General features: G+C 47.1%; 1 protein-coding gene across 1 annotated transcript in view; it reads left to right on the top strand.

The window, feature by feature from the left end:
• The window catches only part of EIF3H (eukaryotic translation initiation factor 3 subunit H), a 359,943-nt gene that overhangs the window by 69,811 nt on the left and 274,477 nt on the right, over window positions 1–15,655 (top strand). The gene's annotated exons all lie outside the window — the stretch shown is intronic.

The following is a 15,655-nucleotide window of genomic DNA, read 5'->3' on the forward strand; positions in this document are numbered from 1 at the left end:
TTTGAACACTTAAAAAAAAAAAAAATGTTATATATATATATATATATATATATATATATATATATATATATATATATATATATATATATATATATACATACATATACACACACCTCACGATTTGGGTAATAGCCACGCCTTTGAATGTTTTAATTTGTGTATCACAAAGCAAGGTTATTTTTCACCATTTCATTTAAAAAAAAAATATATCATGACCAGGCAGCTCTGAAAAGGAAAATCTCAAACTTCTGGTAGGAGGCACACATTTTGGTCTACAGACAAAATCTGAGAAGTTTTCTTCTGCTGTCTCTATTGAAATATCAGAAAGACAACCTGACTTCCTCTTCAGGGATGGAAGTTGCTCCAAGAAATCTCTTGGCGCATGCATCCCCAGTGGGAGGAAGACTGTTGCTATCTTACCACTACCGGAGTCTGAATATGTTCGACCACATGGATTTCCAAATTGCAAGTCTAGGCATGCTTTGAATCTTCCACCAGCCCCTCCTTTCTACGCTCCATAATATCATAGGTGGATGCTCATATTAAATTATCTCTTGGGGGTAAAAGGTGGTGAATGAGGTAAAGAAAGATTGAATCCTTATTCCCTTTTCAAAAGTGACCCCAATATTGAAAATGGAATTGAGGGGTGAATTGAGTTAGCGGAGAGGTTGGAAGTATGCGTTTTAGAGAACCTGATGAATGGAATTGGTGACCCTGGTCTCATTATGAATTAACTTTAGGCCGTGTAAGGACATCTGGTATCAACTAAAATACATAGACTGTGAGGGAGAGTAAGGAAATGAATTGAGTGTCAACAGCAAAAGCGATAGAAGAACCAGTATGATGTTATTAAAATAGGCCCTTTACCAACCTCTGTTGGTCTTCAGTACCATTTATACGAAAGCCCTATTATACGTTTCAGATACTTCATCTTGATAAAACCACTCGCATAAAAACCATTCACATAATTCAAGACTAGCCAATCAGCACTTCTGACGTAACAAAATTTCCCTTCTCACTGTTAATATTTCAGTCTATCCACCTTCTTGAACCTACACTCTTTACCTAATTACAACTGAATTTCAGAGGCAGACCAACACTAATGGAATTTGAAATACCAAAACCCACCTCTTCAAATTAAGGAACTAAACTTTTTCCATAGCTTGACCAAACATTGTACATACTTTAAGTTTGTTTGTTTATATATACATATAACTAAGCATGCAAAGTGACTCCGCAACTATAGTAAGGTCAGGTTTTCCATTGAAGGGGCAGTTTTTATTTTGTTAACGTGAGAACTCTTCAATGAATCTGCACAAAATGTTCCTTTAAAAAACAAAAAAAGGTTAATTCGATTTGTGGTTGACATGGCAAGTTTTGTGCACAACCATCAGGAGGTGGAGTCGGGGTCAGGGCGGGTGTGGACAAGTTTAACTTTCACATTTAAACTCCATAGGATTCCTAGCTCTCTCCAGAAAAAAAGAATCTGAATGAAATTGCATCAAACTGAAAAGTAGAGCTCTGTGCTTGCTTTCGTGTAAAGCCGTTTAGAAGTTTTTATAAAAAATAGCGTTTGAAAAATGTTTGTGGGGTGGGGTTCAAGTGCTTAAAAAGTTAGAGAGATCTGGACTGTTAGTCCACAAACCTGCTTCAAGGACGGCTCAAATAAAAAAGTAATAATTATTAAAGTATTCCATTATGCATTTTTTTGTATCTGTCCATTACGGGTTGCCAAACCCATAGCTGGGTTTGATGACTTTAGGACTGATTGGCTGGCCATAAGAGAATGTTCTCTTGTGGCACCTTGAAACAACATAGGGCACATCTTCTGGATCCCTGGGGTAACCTTTTCTCATTCATCTGGTCTCAGAGCCCACTCTGTGCGTTCAGTCTAACTTCTCTGCTTTCACTGGTAGGAAGAAACCCAACTAATTCTTTTCAGCCTTGATTATGTGAGAAGAATTTAGTACGCTGTTCTCTTGGAGCTTATTATTCAGCCCTCCTCACTCGCAAAGTAGATCTGCTTTCACGCAGAATGGTAGATTTCTCAATCCCAATCTTCAAGTTCTTAGTCTACTTTGCAGTTCATTAGTGGCCTTCTGCCTGTCGCCATAGGTGGTGAGTGCCATCTAGCTGCCGTAATCAAGCTATCAAGCCAGTCTATATGAGCCCTTGTATTAAGTGTGTTTCTTTATGTGAGTCTGCATGCTCAGACTTCTTCAAGGCTTGTCTTCTGATCTATGCTTTGCACTTTCCCTTTTTTAGCTAGCCTTTATGGTCTCTAACTCGCAAAGATATTTGACTGGTTGATCTGCATTCTTATGTTTTTTTTGACAAGCCTTCTTAATTGAGACTGCATCCAGCTGTGCAGTTATTGTAGGGTGTTTTCTATATATTTATGACCACGCCTTTTGTTTTACAGTGGGTCTTAAATTTTGCATTGACATTTTCATGGCTATTTAAATGCACTGTAGGTCAGTTTACAGTAAAAAAAATTCTGTCCAGGCACGCTGGTTTTAGGCACTTGTCCATCTTTGCTACCAAACATGGGCCAATCAATTCCCCTTTCATCTGTCATGTCCTTTAGGATAGTCCTGTAATGTATACCCCTTTTTACATACATTATCCCATCCACACAACTATAACTGTTCTGAAACAGGTTACCTTTTACCTTGCTCCTGTCTCTTCGACACTAGGCTCTTAATATTCTATCATAATCCCTGTAGTACATAAACATGTGCTCAGGCACGGCATAATTATTCTGCATAAGGGTCACCACTCTTTTTTTTCATCATTGGCCAACAGCGAGCTGTGCATGATCGCATTTGTTTGGAAAAACATTTAGGATTGTTTTCAAAACATATTGTTTCAAGAACCAATATGACCACTCAGGTGTATAAGACCCTCCCCCCCCCCCCCCCCCTCCCCACAAATTAGAGGAGAATTCCTTTCAAGCCGACACTGGGTCCTGCATGCTGAATCTTTGACACGCAGCGGTCTGACATCTCTTGCGGGGTTGTCCTCCTCGAAGCAGAGACTGGGTCATTCATTCTCAACCATCAGGTGAGGGGGTGGTTCTTCCCTATGGTATTCTTGGTTACACATATACGCATATACATATTACATGTACAGATCTAGGCTAGGTACATTTAGGCATCTTACTTAGGGCGCGCATTTTAGGAATATGCAAGTGCTACTGTTTTTATTTGAACTGCTTATGTTCATCTTATTAGTACTATAGTAGAAATGTGTCTGTTTACTATATTAGTACCTGCGATCTCGACATATGTTTTACACAAGACTGACGCTGGACCAATAAATTCTTTTTGGAACGTCCTAATCACCATCCTGTGCATTTTCGAGAGAAAGCAAGCACAAGTGACTGAGCGAAAAGTAATGTACTGTTTTCCACTTTCCCTGAGGAATCACGGTTGTCATGTTTAGTGGTTGCCAGAGACTACCTACACCACTGTAAAATGCAGGGTGGCGGCAGCGGCACTGTAGAGCTACCTGGTCAAACAACTGACATATCCTGTGGTGGTGTCCCGTAGCGTTTGGGACACCAAGCCCTCAGTTTAGGTAATCCAAAACGTGCAGGTCCTGGGGATTACTAGGAACTACACAATGCATCTTTCTTCCCCCCTCTTGGTACTTCCCAAGAAGGGGAGCAGCTAAACACTCTGATCCCTAGCAGGCAGTCTCCAGCAATGTTGACTGTATGAAGGTCATCTTTTCATAGGTTTTGCTTCGATTAAGAAAGGCAATGTGATGAAAGGTACTACTTTTATTGGTTTACCCATCATGATAAGATCTGCTACACCTAGGACTACAAATACCCTCTGGTTTGCATCTCTACACACTCTTTGATGGTTGTGGTAGCTTCTGCTCTCACCAGTTAAGTCCCAATGGCTGGTATTTGCTAGGCATCCTCTTGCCTCTTCGTCTTCTCTACAAATCTTTGCTAAGCATTGCTATCTGGGAGCTTAGATGCTGAGCAATACTGTGCTAGGCCTTATTACTGGATTTTCTCTACTCCTTTTTGTTGCCTCCTATTCAGTACTGCTTTGGGACTTTCCTTAACGTGAGGTATCTGTGTGACCTTCATAAGAAAGTTGCCTACCTTCGCTTGCAATATTTCTGGTAGATGCTAGATCTTCCCAGATCCCCCATTGCCCTCCCTCCTCCCCTTCTGAGATTGTGCCTATAGTATTGAGATTCCAAGCCATGTTGCTATTGTTCCTGTGGTTTGTTTCTGCTGCTGTTAAGCTCCATTTGTTTCTCTCTGCATGCCTTGGTGATACTTAAGAGGGGGGTGGGGAGGGGGAGTAAGGAACCTTCTTGGGTAAGCGGACCCGCTATTGTAGTTGTGTGGTGCCACCAGGTGGTACTGCAGAGTTATATCTGATGGCAAAGGTTCCAATATCCAGTCTTGCATCTGTGGAATATTTGTAAGATGAGGAATATGCTGGAAGATTCAGTATCCACTAGAAATATCACTTCCTAAGTAAAGCAACTTTTTTTTGTAATTCAAATTAGTCCATTTATTGTCCTACTTACTGATATAAACACCTATCCAAAAATACATTTCTCATTGAAATATTACTTCTTACTGAATACATAAACAAAGAGAATGCTTATTATTTGGAACAGTGGTGGATCTAGAATAGAGCCCTGCAGGTAATCAGCTAAAGAGGAGGTATTTGTGAGACTAGTGCAACCCAAGGACAATGAGCATGCATGATCTGCATGATACGAAGAGAACCAGGAGAGTGAAATGCCAGTGATACCCAAGATTTACAAAGTTATCCGGTACCTTACGTGAGGTTCCGTTTTGAAACCGACATTTTGTTTTTCCAACGTGCGGTCTAGTTGATTTGGCAATACGAGGAAGCAGCATCTCGTATGTGTGACATCCAGCGATCCAGTAAGATGCAGTCCCTGTAGGTGAAACTATTCAGGTTGGCATACAGAGGTAGAACTTTGGAGTGGTAAGTGCGGCCTCATTATCATTTGTATGGCCGAATCCTTTGGCAAACTTAATGTTTTCCAGGCCTTTCTGATTACATTTATTTATCCGCAGAGTGTGACTACAAGTTCCCCTCGCTCCCGGAGGTACCAAGAGGCAGTGCCCAGTTGTCTAATATGTATGTGGTGTTTACACGAGTGCTTTTCTCCATGTGTTAAGATAATTTTACGTACCATTCTGATATAACCATTTGGTACACAGAATGTTTGGCTCATTTAAGGGGTTTCGCCTAGAAACTGTACTAGAAGTGCTCACTTATAAACTTAACTACACGTTTCTTCACCTAGAAGTGCACACGTAAGAATATCTTTATAGTTTAAATCAAAGTAAGGTTTGTCCGCGCAGCCACGGGGCTGTTTTTCAACTCTCCACTTTTATCTTCACAGATTAACTGAATAATTGCCGATCAGGTGAATCACCAACAAGGTGGTAATTAAATATATTTTACTAAGCATGCAAGTTTGTGTGCATAAAGTATAAAGAGCAGGAGTGGGCCCATGGAGTATGCTTCCCTAGATCCTGATGGAAAGCCAATAGGGGCTTGCTAGAAACAAGGGGCCCTTGTAGGAAAGCAGACTCATAATTTCTCCTCTCCTACCATCCCCTTTTTAAACATACCCTCTAGGGGTCAGATTAAATTAGTCACACCCACTAGCCAGGTATTATAAAACTTTGCCCTACACTTAAAACCCCCCCACTCCTATTTCTTACACATAGTCTTTATCATTATACAGAAAGTACTCCCTCAAGGTGCGTAGGTCGCAGCACGCCTCGTTCCGCAGTGGAACGGGGTGGACCCGACGATGAAGCATGCCACCAAGGTGTAACCATGGTGGGTGAGGATTTTACAAGAAAACTATTTTCTCCAGTGGAGGGTCAAGCGTCACCTGAACATAGCAAGGTTCCATTTTTGTGAAGTAAGATTTAATGTGGAGTATGAACCTAGCGTTTATTCTCACTCCCTCTTGTTTTTGGTCTATGGACAACATGACAGCCATGTATTACATACAGAAGTCGGAAGGCACTCTCTCCAACTCTGTTAGCTCACTCCATCTGGCACTGGGCTCTCCACCACAGAATCCACCTGCTGGCGGGTTACCTTATGGGATTGGACAAGGACTTTGCTGACCTTCTCAGAAGGTTGTGGCAAGAAGTGCACGAGTGGGAATTCCACCCGGGAGTAGTCTTCCAGAAATTTTAGCACTGGGTGTTTCCGAACGTGGACCTGTTCGCTACAGCACAAAATGCCCATACTTTGCCTTCAGATTACTACAGCCCATGGGAATGCACTATCGAAGAACTGGGCGGGGATATTTTCCTACGTTTTCCACCTCTGCCCCCTCATTCAGTTTGTAGTTCAGAAGCTGCTGCAAACCTTTCTCACTCTTTTCCTGGTCGCTCCCACTTGGGCCAGACAATCAAAGTTCACCACTCAAATCCAACTTTCAGTGGTTCTCATGAAATGCTCCCCAACAGACTGGACCGTCTCACACAGAACCGTGGAGAAATCAAGCACCCGACCAAGAGAGTCTCAGCCTTGCGATCCGGCTCTTGACGTCCTAGAGTTTGGTTACCATAATATTCTTCCTGAATGTATGAACCTTCTTAAGGAAGCACTGCAATCCACTACCCGTGCATGCAATGATGCCAAATGGAAACTTTTTTTCTGCTAGTCTCTTTCAAACCAAAGTGACCCCTAGGAGCCATTGTTAAAAAAATCATTTGCCAATTACTACATCTCGAAACTTGAGGTCTTGCCTGCACCTCCATTTGGCTACACTTATCTGCGGTGGCCGTTTACCTCCAGAGTAGACAAAATATCTCTATATCCGTCATTAAAGCTGGGATGGCGGGACTCAAAAGAATCATTCTTGCCCGAGTGCCTGTGGCTCTGGTGGAATCTAACATCGTACTCTTCAGACTTATGGTTCCCACATTTGAGCCCCTCCAGTCCTTTACCATTTTTCTTTTAGATGTAGCCATCACATCACTAAGGCGAGTTAGTAAGCTCCAGCCCTTAACCTTGGAAGAACCTTTCTTTCTGGTTCATAGAAATAGGGTGGTCCTTCGGACCAACACTAGATTTCTTCCTAAGGTGGCCTCTTTTCCACCCTAATCAGTCTATAGAACTTCTAGTTTTTTTTCCACTGCCTAACTCAGTTGCAGAAAGGGCCCTTCATACCTTGGACGTCAGACGAGCCCTAACGTACTATGTGGGCAGAACAAAGCCTTTCTGAGAAACCCGGCAAGTCTTTTTTACTTTTTCTAAACCACATAAAGGGAAGGCCTTACCGAAATCGGACATAACCAGGAGGATAGTTAAATACTTCCAAACCTGTTCCACAAAAGCTACAAGTTTTGCCTGCCACTCTTATGTTTGTTTGGGGAATTTGTTAAGCGCACGTACACCAAAGGTCTCTTGGCGCTATAGGGAGAGGGAGAAGCTTCCTAAGGACTACTAACAATAGGCTAGAGTGAACAACACTCTTAGGACACACTCTACCAGAACAAAAGGGGCTCTGTGGACTTCCTTAGGAACATCTCATTAGTGGACATTTGTAAAGCTGCAACTTATTCCACACCAAACACTTTCACTAAGCACGACTATGTAGATGTATTAGCCTGCCAGCTAGCAAATGATGGTCAAGCTGTACTTCATACACTCTTTTGGTCTTCTGCAACATCACAGGCTAGCCCCAGTTTAGGGAAGGACTGCTTTACTGTCTGTGCACAGCATCTATTGCTACACATGACTCGAACGAAAAATGTTGTACTGTACATGTCTGCTTGTGGCATGTAGTGCTGTAGATTCACATGTGCCTCCCCTCGTCCCTGGATGCCTGTGGCTTTTCCAGTTACTATTCTTTCTTACTTCTTTTGCATGATCATCATTGTATCTCTCTCCTGTATTGCTTTACTACAATCTCATCCTCACCTGCAATGCGGAAACAATGAAGCCGCAGACAGTGCGCTATTCAAGCAAGAGGTGGAATCTCAACACTTTGTGACTCGTTAAGAATTCGTTGAAGAAAAAACAACTTGTAAACATCTGGGCTCAACACTAAATGGCACGAGTATGCACCTCCTGTGAATCTACCACACTACATGCCATGAACAGATGCTTACAGGGTAAAGTTTTCCTTTAATAGCTCTTCCCCGATGGTAGGGGTTGCTGCTGTCTCAGTTCGACGCATGAATTGATGTGCCAATTGTAATGCCAACCCCATAGAGCACCCCCAGTGTTGTGCTGACGTCAGCGGCCATTTTTCTGCGCCTTTCGACTCCTTCAGGAGCTTGATTCTCCTCAGACCATTGGCGCATTTAGAACAACAAGATTTAAACCCTGACCCTTTAAGAAAGGACTTTGTCATGACTGTGAAGGACAAATGTTGATCACCTACTCCCACACTGTTTATCTCTGGTGCCTGGGTTTAATTACAACTCTTAAGTCCAGTGAGTTGTCAGAGTATGCACCCAAAAGCCACGAAAGAGCAGGTACCCAGCTCTTTATTTATGGTTGGGGCCAAATATCTCGGTTGCTGACTTAGGCGATGCAGAAAACCTAGCAAGAGGCCTAGATCCGAGTTGAGGTCCCCGAGCCACAAAAAGAAAAGGCACAGCTTCAAGCACGAGAGAGGTAAGTCAAAGGACCATTCTTAGACTCCATGTCGGAGTTGGTTGCGGATCCTTTTCCCCAGGAACTGGCAATATCGGAGATTTCAGTTCCACCACACCCCGGTTTTGCATTAGATAGCTCGCAGTGCCACTAGAATCTCCTATCAGAGAGATTAGTTTTTGGCAACCTCAGAACACAACAAACCCTGATTCCTCAGACTCGTGTAAACAATATATTACTTTTCAACCGGTCACTCGTGCTTGCTTGTTTTGCTCTCGGAGATATACACAGAAGAAACAGTCGGGCCTGTTTACAATAAATTTATTGTATCGTTGTTCTTCTTATGTAAAATATATGTGCTGCTACAACTGTAACACTTTAGCAGTGATATAGTGTCAGCAGTGACTACTGATAGCAAGAGGTGCTGTATTTATACAGTCTATGTGCGTATGTTACCCATTGTTCAGTATGAGGATGACGTTGGGGATTAAACCTTTGTGCGTAGATAGGGGAGGTGAAGTATGCCCCCCCTGGAGAGTGTACTCCTAAATTATTCATATGTGCTAAGGATGACGTCTTAGCAATATCGATCGGGCAGAACCCACCCTCGTCATAGAACTAGGTGAAAAGTTTAGTCCTTAAAAGGCGTCAGTCCTTATAAGGCGTTCAGTCTCTATAAGGCATTCTGTCCTTATTTGGAGTTATGTCCTTATAAAGCTCATTTATATGAAATGAAGGGGAGATGATGTAAGGAAAGAGTACGATGTTCTCTGAACCTATATCAGGGTACCGTTATGAAATATAGCAACTCCAGTCATAGCCCTGACTCCATCAGCTCGACACTTGCTCCAGAGCATCTGTACATAGATCTTGAAGGGAGGCGCAACACCTGTTGGAAGAAAAACTGTCATAAGAGCACCTGTCTTTGTATACTCGCTTTTGCACGGACCCTGAACAGGAGTATCCTCTGGAGCCACTGAAAAACTTTCCGGGTCCGTCCGAGGCTAGTAACATTAGCACCTACCTAGAGTTGGAATTATTGGACCCATCCTACCCCTTATCCTGGGAGCTTCCTCCTATCATTCACCAATGAGGAAGCCTACTGTGGAAGCTAAATCTGATATACTCACGACTATCTAGCAGGCCTCTTGCCACACTTCTGAGCCATTCCTTCCGTTTAATGAGGATGTCCTATTCCCTTTGCTGAATGTGTGGACCGCATCCTCTACCACTGCTGTCAATAGATCTACTTCCCATATAGACAGCCCTGGGTGGCCCTTTACTAAAGCCTTGTTTAGTCTGTTTTCTGGTAATTCCCCTACTGCTTCAGCGGATAGGGAATAAAACAAAATGGAGGCCTGTTCAAAGAAAGTCTTGGACCTTTAAATGTAACGTGTCTGCTGGGGCTTTGTATCCCTAACCCTTCCCAGGAACTTCAAATCCTTTAGCCATGGAACATTTCGAAGCAAGTTCTGCTGAAGATAGTGTGCTGTCCCAAAGAAAGACTTTCAGGGACTGTAAGGTTTGTGGTTTTGAAGAGGCCTCAACATCACCAGCGTCGGGAAGACCTTGCTCAACAACTCTCTTCCCATGTCAGTACAGGGGCCGTGAAAAAGGTAGAGGATATCCGGTGCTGCTGACAGTCACCCCTCTGCCACCTCTGGGAATCCGCTCTAGGTCTCCCTTGTCCATCTATTTTGAGGATGAATCGAGGCCAGGTTTCACTTGTTCCACAGGCATGGAAGGCCATAACTTCAGACCAGATCCTACAAATTGTGGGAAATGGCAATTCTCCACCTCAGCATCTTCTCTTGATACCCCCCCCCATCCCCTGTCAAGACTTTCACTGGAAAAGCTCCTTCTACAGCAAGAAGTGGCAGCCTTGCTACAAAAAGTCACTTTGAAGTCCTTGCAGTTTACTGTGGGCTACGCTCCCTAATAATTTGAGGTCCTTCGTTTTGGTCTGACATCGACACCACAAACGTTCACAATGGTGATGGCAGTTGTAGTGACCCATCTCAGGGGTTCGGGTATTACTGTTTATCCCCACCTGGGCAACTGCCTTCTGATGACCAGTACTCCAGAGATGTTACAGTCATATCTGCAGTTAGCAGCATCTCTGTTGCACAACTACTTTTTCTATCAGTGCACATAAATCTCACCTGGAGCCCTCTCTGTTTTTATAGACAGAATCTCCTTTTTAAAATTGACAATGTGGAATAATGAAATCACAATAAAAGAGAGGGACTCGTAAAAGGATTAAAAGGTCTAAAAAGACAATAGCCAACCCAATTGGATTTTTTTTTTTAAAAGTTGGTCCCCGTCATCCTCTTAGAAATCTTCTCATTACAGTTATATCTCGCCTAGTCTGAAGTGTTTTCTACAACTGATTGCTGCATTACCATGAAGAAAAGCCCCAAAATGTTAAGTACTTGAATGAAATCTTTATTGTTCGAATAATTGAAATCATTACAATGTGCAAAAAGCAGTGAGAGGAATACATCGGGGTATGTATGAAGAGACTTTGGGTTCTTAAAATCATGAATGCAAGGTGACAAAGCTGGGTAAATAGAAACGGCATGCTGTTAAGGCTCACGTGGGTTACGCAGTCCGGATGGATGGCTGCTGTGATCTGATCCGAGACAAAGGTCCTTGTGCCTGGAAAAGTCTGGAGCGTTTAAAGTTCTGGTCTTCTAATTTTTTTGTATGGTCTGCTGGGTTTCTTAAAATTCTGCAGTACGTAGTTGCTGACAACCTTACCTGTGCAGTCCTGACTTTGATTTCTGAATAAAGACCGCTTAAAATAACTACTTGGTAGACGTGTGTGTCTTTTTTGGGTACAAAGTGCGAGGCTGGGTTTGCCTAGAGGGCTTGTGCTTGGTCCTTTGTTTTGAAAAGGCAGAGCTGTGGCATGGAGGGGATAAATGAGTTTTTGGCTGGCTGGCCCCCACTGGGAGCCATAGTCTGGGCCACGAGAAGAAGTGTCTGCAACAAAGGTGCTTGGGCAGTGAAAGTTTAGAGGCCTGTCATTACCCAGTCTTTTTGCACTATATATATTATGCCCCTAGCCGTTGTGAAATGAGAAGGTTTTGCTATTCATTGTCGCTAGGGCCAAATCCTTGCAGACCCAGCGTTGTTTTCAGAGACTCATTGAAACGACGTGAGAAGTGGTGGTCTCCTTATAGTGCGAAATGCAAGATTTGAGTTATCTAAAATGCTTTGTGCTAAAGCTGTATGAGAGCATGGAGGAGCCTTTCAGTTCGTGACTGGTGTGCATACTCCAGCTGGGAGCCTTAAGCTGATCAGGAACAAAAGTTCTTGTGCAAATACGTATCTGAAAGAGACACGTTAGTGATAGATTCCTTACCTTAGAATATTCCCCAGGCGTCAGTCTGGATCCGGAAAGTTTTCTGCTTAGCAGTACCCCTGCGTGCCAGTAGGTGGCGCTGTGCGGCTCCGTGTCCATCACTGACGTCGCGCGCTCCGAGATGACGTCACGGAGGCTACTTGGGCTCCACCCATGCGCGCTGACTTCAGTTCTTTCTTTTTTCGCGCCGAAAGCGCAGATCCAGATTGAGCACGTATCCTGGTCAATTTTTGACCACTTTTTGTAGACTTTTGTCTCCTTCTCTTGTCTCCTGGTGCATGTAGGGATGCCCGGCTTTAAGTCTTGTGGGTCGTGTCGCCGTAATATGTCGGTGGCGGACCCCCATAATGTCGGCCTCTACTGCCTGGAGACCGACCATGACTCCCGGGATTGTCGGGACTGCCGTGCCATGGCCCCGAAGGCCTTGCGGGAGCGGCGCCGGAAGTTGCTGGTGGTCCGGCACTCCTCTCACCGCCGCTCCGGGTCTAGGGGCCGTTCGCGGGACTGCTCGCGGGACCAGAGCCGTCGCTCCTCAAGTCTTCACCTTCAGATTCCGGTAAGCGACGCCATAGGAAGAAGTCGAAGAAGTGCGTTCGTTCTCCGACGTCCCCCTGTCGCTCCCCGGAGGTGGACGAGGGGGACGGGGGCTCTGCCCCTGTGGCTCTTACGGAGCCTGGGAGTCCCGCGCCTACCGGCTATTCCCGGGTCCGTCGGCGATTCCCGAACGGATGCAAGAGCTTCTTGCTGCCATGGACCGCCTGTTTAGGCCTCGGGCTCCCACCGGCGGGCCCCGCGGTCCCATGTCCAGATCCTGTTGACCCGGCGGCACCGCCTCCGGCGCTGGCCCCAGAGCCACTGGATCCAGCGCCCGCGGCTCCGGGGGCCACAAGGTGCAGCACTGCTGGCTCCGGCCCCAGTGCCGCCCCTGGCTCTGCCACAGGCGCCGCACTGGGTGCCGTTTATCCTGCCCCTGGTTCTCGGACCATTTCGTTCCGACCTGGGATCCTCATTGGGATGCGGTTCCGGGTCGGCCCAGGCCAGCGACGTGTCCGGCGCCACTCCCGGTGCCGCTGGCCCCCTCTCCGGATGAGGACTGGGACGGCTCCGAGGACCCCCTTGAGCGGCAGTGTGACTCCGAGCAGGATTGGATGGATGACCTTCAAGATGCGGGTGAACTTGATGTGTCTTCTGACCTGGGATTTGCCTCCCCTCCGCCTACTTTGGAGGAGGGCGCTTCCTACTCTATGGTGCTGCGTCGAGCTGCGGAGGCTCTCCATCTCGACCTCCCTATGGTGGTCCTTAAGACCAACCTCCTTACGGAGGTGCTCCAGACGGCGTCTATGTCGTCGGAGCTGCTGCTCCCTTTCAATGAGGCCCTTACCGAAGTCCTCTTGGGCACTTGGTTGCGGCCGGCCTCGGGGGCACTGGTTAATAAGAACGTCGCTAGGCGTCATCGCCCGGTGCCTGGGGACCCTGCCTTCTTGACCACTCACCCCACGCCTGAGAGCCTGGTCATTCAGGCCTCGACGACGCAGAGTGCCTTTCCCACGGCTCCGCCGGATAAGGACTCTAAGAAGCTGGACCAATATGGCAAGAGGTTGTTCTCCTCGGCCAGCTTGGGGTTGCGGTTGGTTAATACCGCCTGCTTGTTGGGCCGTTACTCCCACGCCGTGTGGGATACCGTAGCAGAGGTCCTGCCTCGGGGTTCTGAAGAGGTCCAGGCCGTCCTTGCCCAAGCGATTGCGGAGAGCAAGCATGCAGCGAAGTTTGCCATCAGGTGTGGTCTGGACACGGCTGATTCCTTGGGCAGGGTGATTTCCAGGACTGTGGCGTTGCGGCTTCATGCCTGGTTGCGGTCTACCGGGTTCTCGCTTGATGTCCAGAGCTCGACATGCCCTTTGATGACTCTCGCCTCTTTGACGACAAGGCGGACAGTGCCCTAGAGCGCTTTAAGGACTCACGGGCCACAGCTAAGTTGTTGGGTCTTTACGCTAAGATCCCTGCCTCGCCTGGGTTTCCTTTCGTGGCCAGGGTAAAGGCGACCAGTCGCGCTCCTCCGCCAAGCCTGTGCAGAACCTTCCTCAGCATGGCCGCGGACGTGGCTTCTGCAGGGGTGGGTCTGGTAACCAGCAGGTGGGGCAGTCCACATCCGCACCCGCTGCTTCCACCTCCAAGCCTTCCTAATCCGAGCTTCAGTGGGGACACCCCACGCCGGTTGGAGGCAGGGTCCGTCACCACCTCCACCACTGGCGCGGTATCACTTCGGACAGTGGGTGGGTGCTGCAGCTAATCTGCCAAGGTTACTCACTCCCTTTTCTGTCCTCCCCTCCAGCCATGCCACCTCGGTACCACCGCATGTTGGGGGATCATTTGGCTCTTCTCCGTCAGGAAGTCACGGCCCTCCTGGCCAAGGGGGCCATAGAGTATGTTCCCAATCAGGAAGTAGGGAGTGGTTGCTATTCCCACTACTTTCTGGTCCCCTAGGAAGACCTGGGGGGCCTGCGCCCCATCTTGGACCTCCGGGACGTCAATCCCTTCCTCCGGAAGAAGTTCAAGGTGCTGACTCTGGCTCAGGTCCTGTCTGCCCTGGAGACTGGATGGTAGCGTTGGACTTGCCGGACGCTTATTTTCACATTCCCGTCCTGCCGGCCCACCGGCGTTACCTGCGGTTCACGGTAGGCCAGGAGCATTTTCAGTTTCCCGTGCTCCCCTTCAGCCTTAGCAGCGCCCCTCGGGTGTTCACGAAAGTGATGGCAGTGGTCGCAGCTTATCTGCGCAGGTCAGGGGTGTCAGTCTTCCCCTACCTCGACGACTGGCTGTTGAAGGCGGGTTCGCCCCAGGCAGTTGTCTCCCACCTCCAGTCTACAACTGACCTCCTGCATCTGCTGGGGTTCTCCATCAATGTGCCAAAGTCGAATCTGAGTCCCTCTCAGAAGCTCCCTTTCATCGGAGCGGTTCTGAATTTGACGCTGTTTCGAGTTTATACTCCCGAACAGCGAGTCCGGGATATTCAGGCTATGGTTCCGCTCTTTCAGCCTCTATTTGTCAGGATGACCCTCCGGCTCCTGGGCCTGATGGCCTCCTGCATCCTGCTGGTGCCGCATGCCAGATGGCATATGTGGGCTCTGCAGTGGGACCTGAAGTTCCAGTGGGCGCAGCATCAGGGCAACCTGTCCGATCATGTCCAGCTCTCTGAGGGCACTGCACGGCACTTGCAGTGGTGGCACACGAATCGCGATTGGGTCAATGGCAGATCCCTCTCCCTTCCCCAACCGGAGCACACCGTAGTGACGGATGCGTCCCTCCTGGGTTGGGGAGGCCACATGGGAGAGGCGGAGATCAGAGGCCTGTGGCGGAGTCCCGGCTCCATATCAACCTTCTGGAGCTGCGGGGGATCCAGCTTGCACTGAAGGCATTCCTTCCCTCTGTCCGGGGAAGTCTAGTGCAGGTGTTCAGACAACACCACCGCCATGTGGCATTGCAACAAACAGGGCGGGGTGGGGTCGTGGACCCTATGTCAGGAGGCTCTGCGCCTCTGGACGTGGCTGGGAAATCAAGGCTTTACCTTGGTGGTTCAACACCTGGCAGGGTCTCTGAACGCCAGGACGGACAAACTTAGCCGCCGGTGCATGGAGGATCACGAGTG

The sequence above is a fragment of the Triturus cristatus genome, chromosome 5_1 (genome assembly GCF_964204655.1).
Source record: "Triturus cristatus chromosome 5_1, aTriCri1.1, whole genome shotgun sequence".
NCBI lineage: Eukaryota > Metazoa > Chordata > Amphibia > Caudata > Salamandridae > Triturus > Triturus cristatus.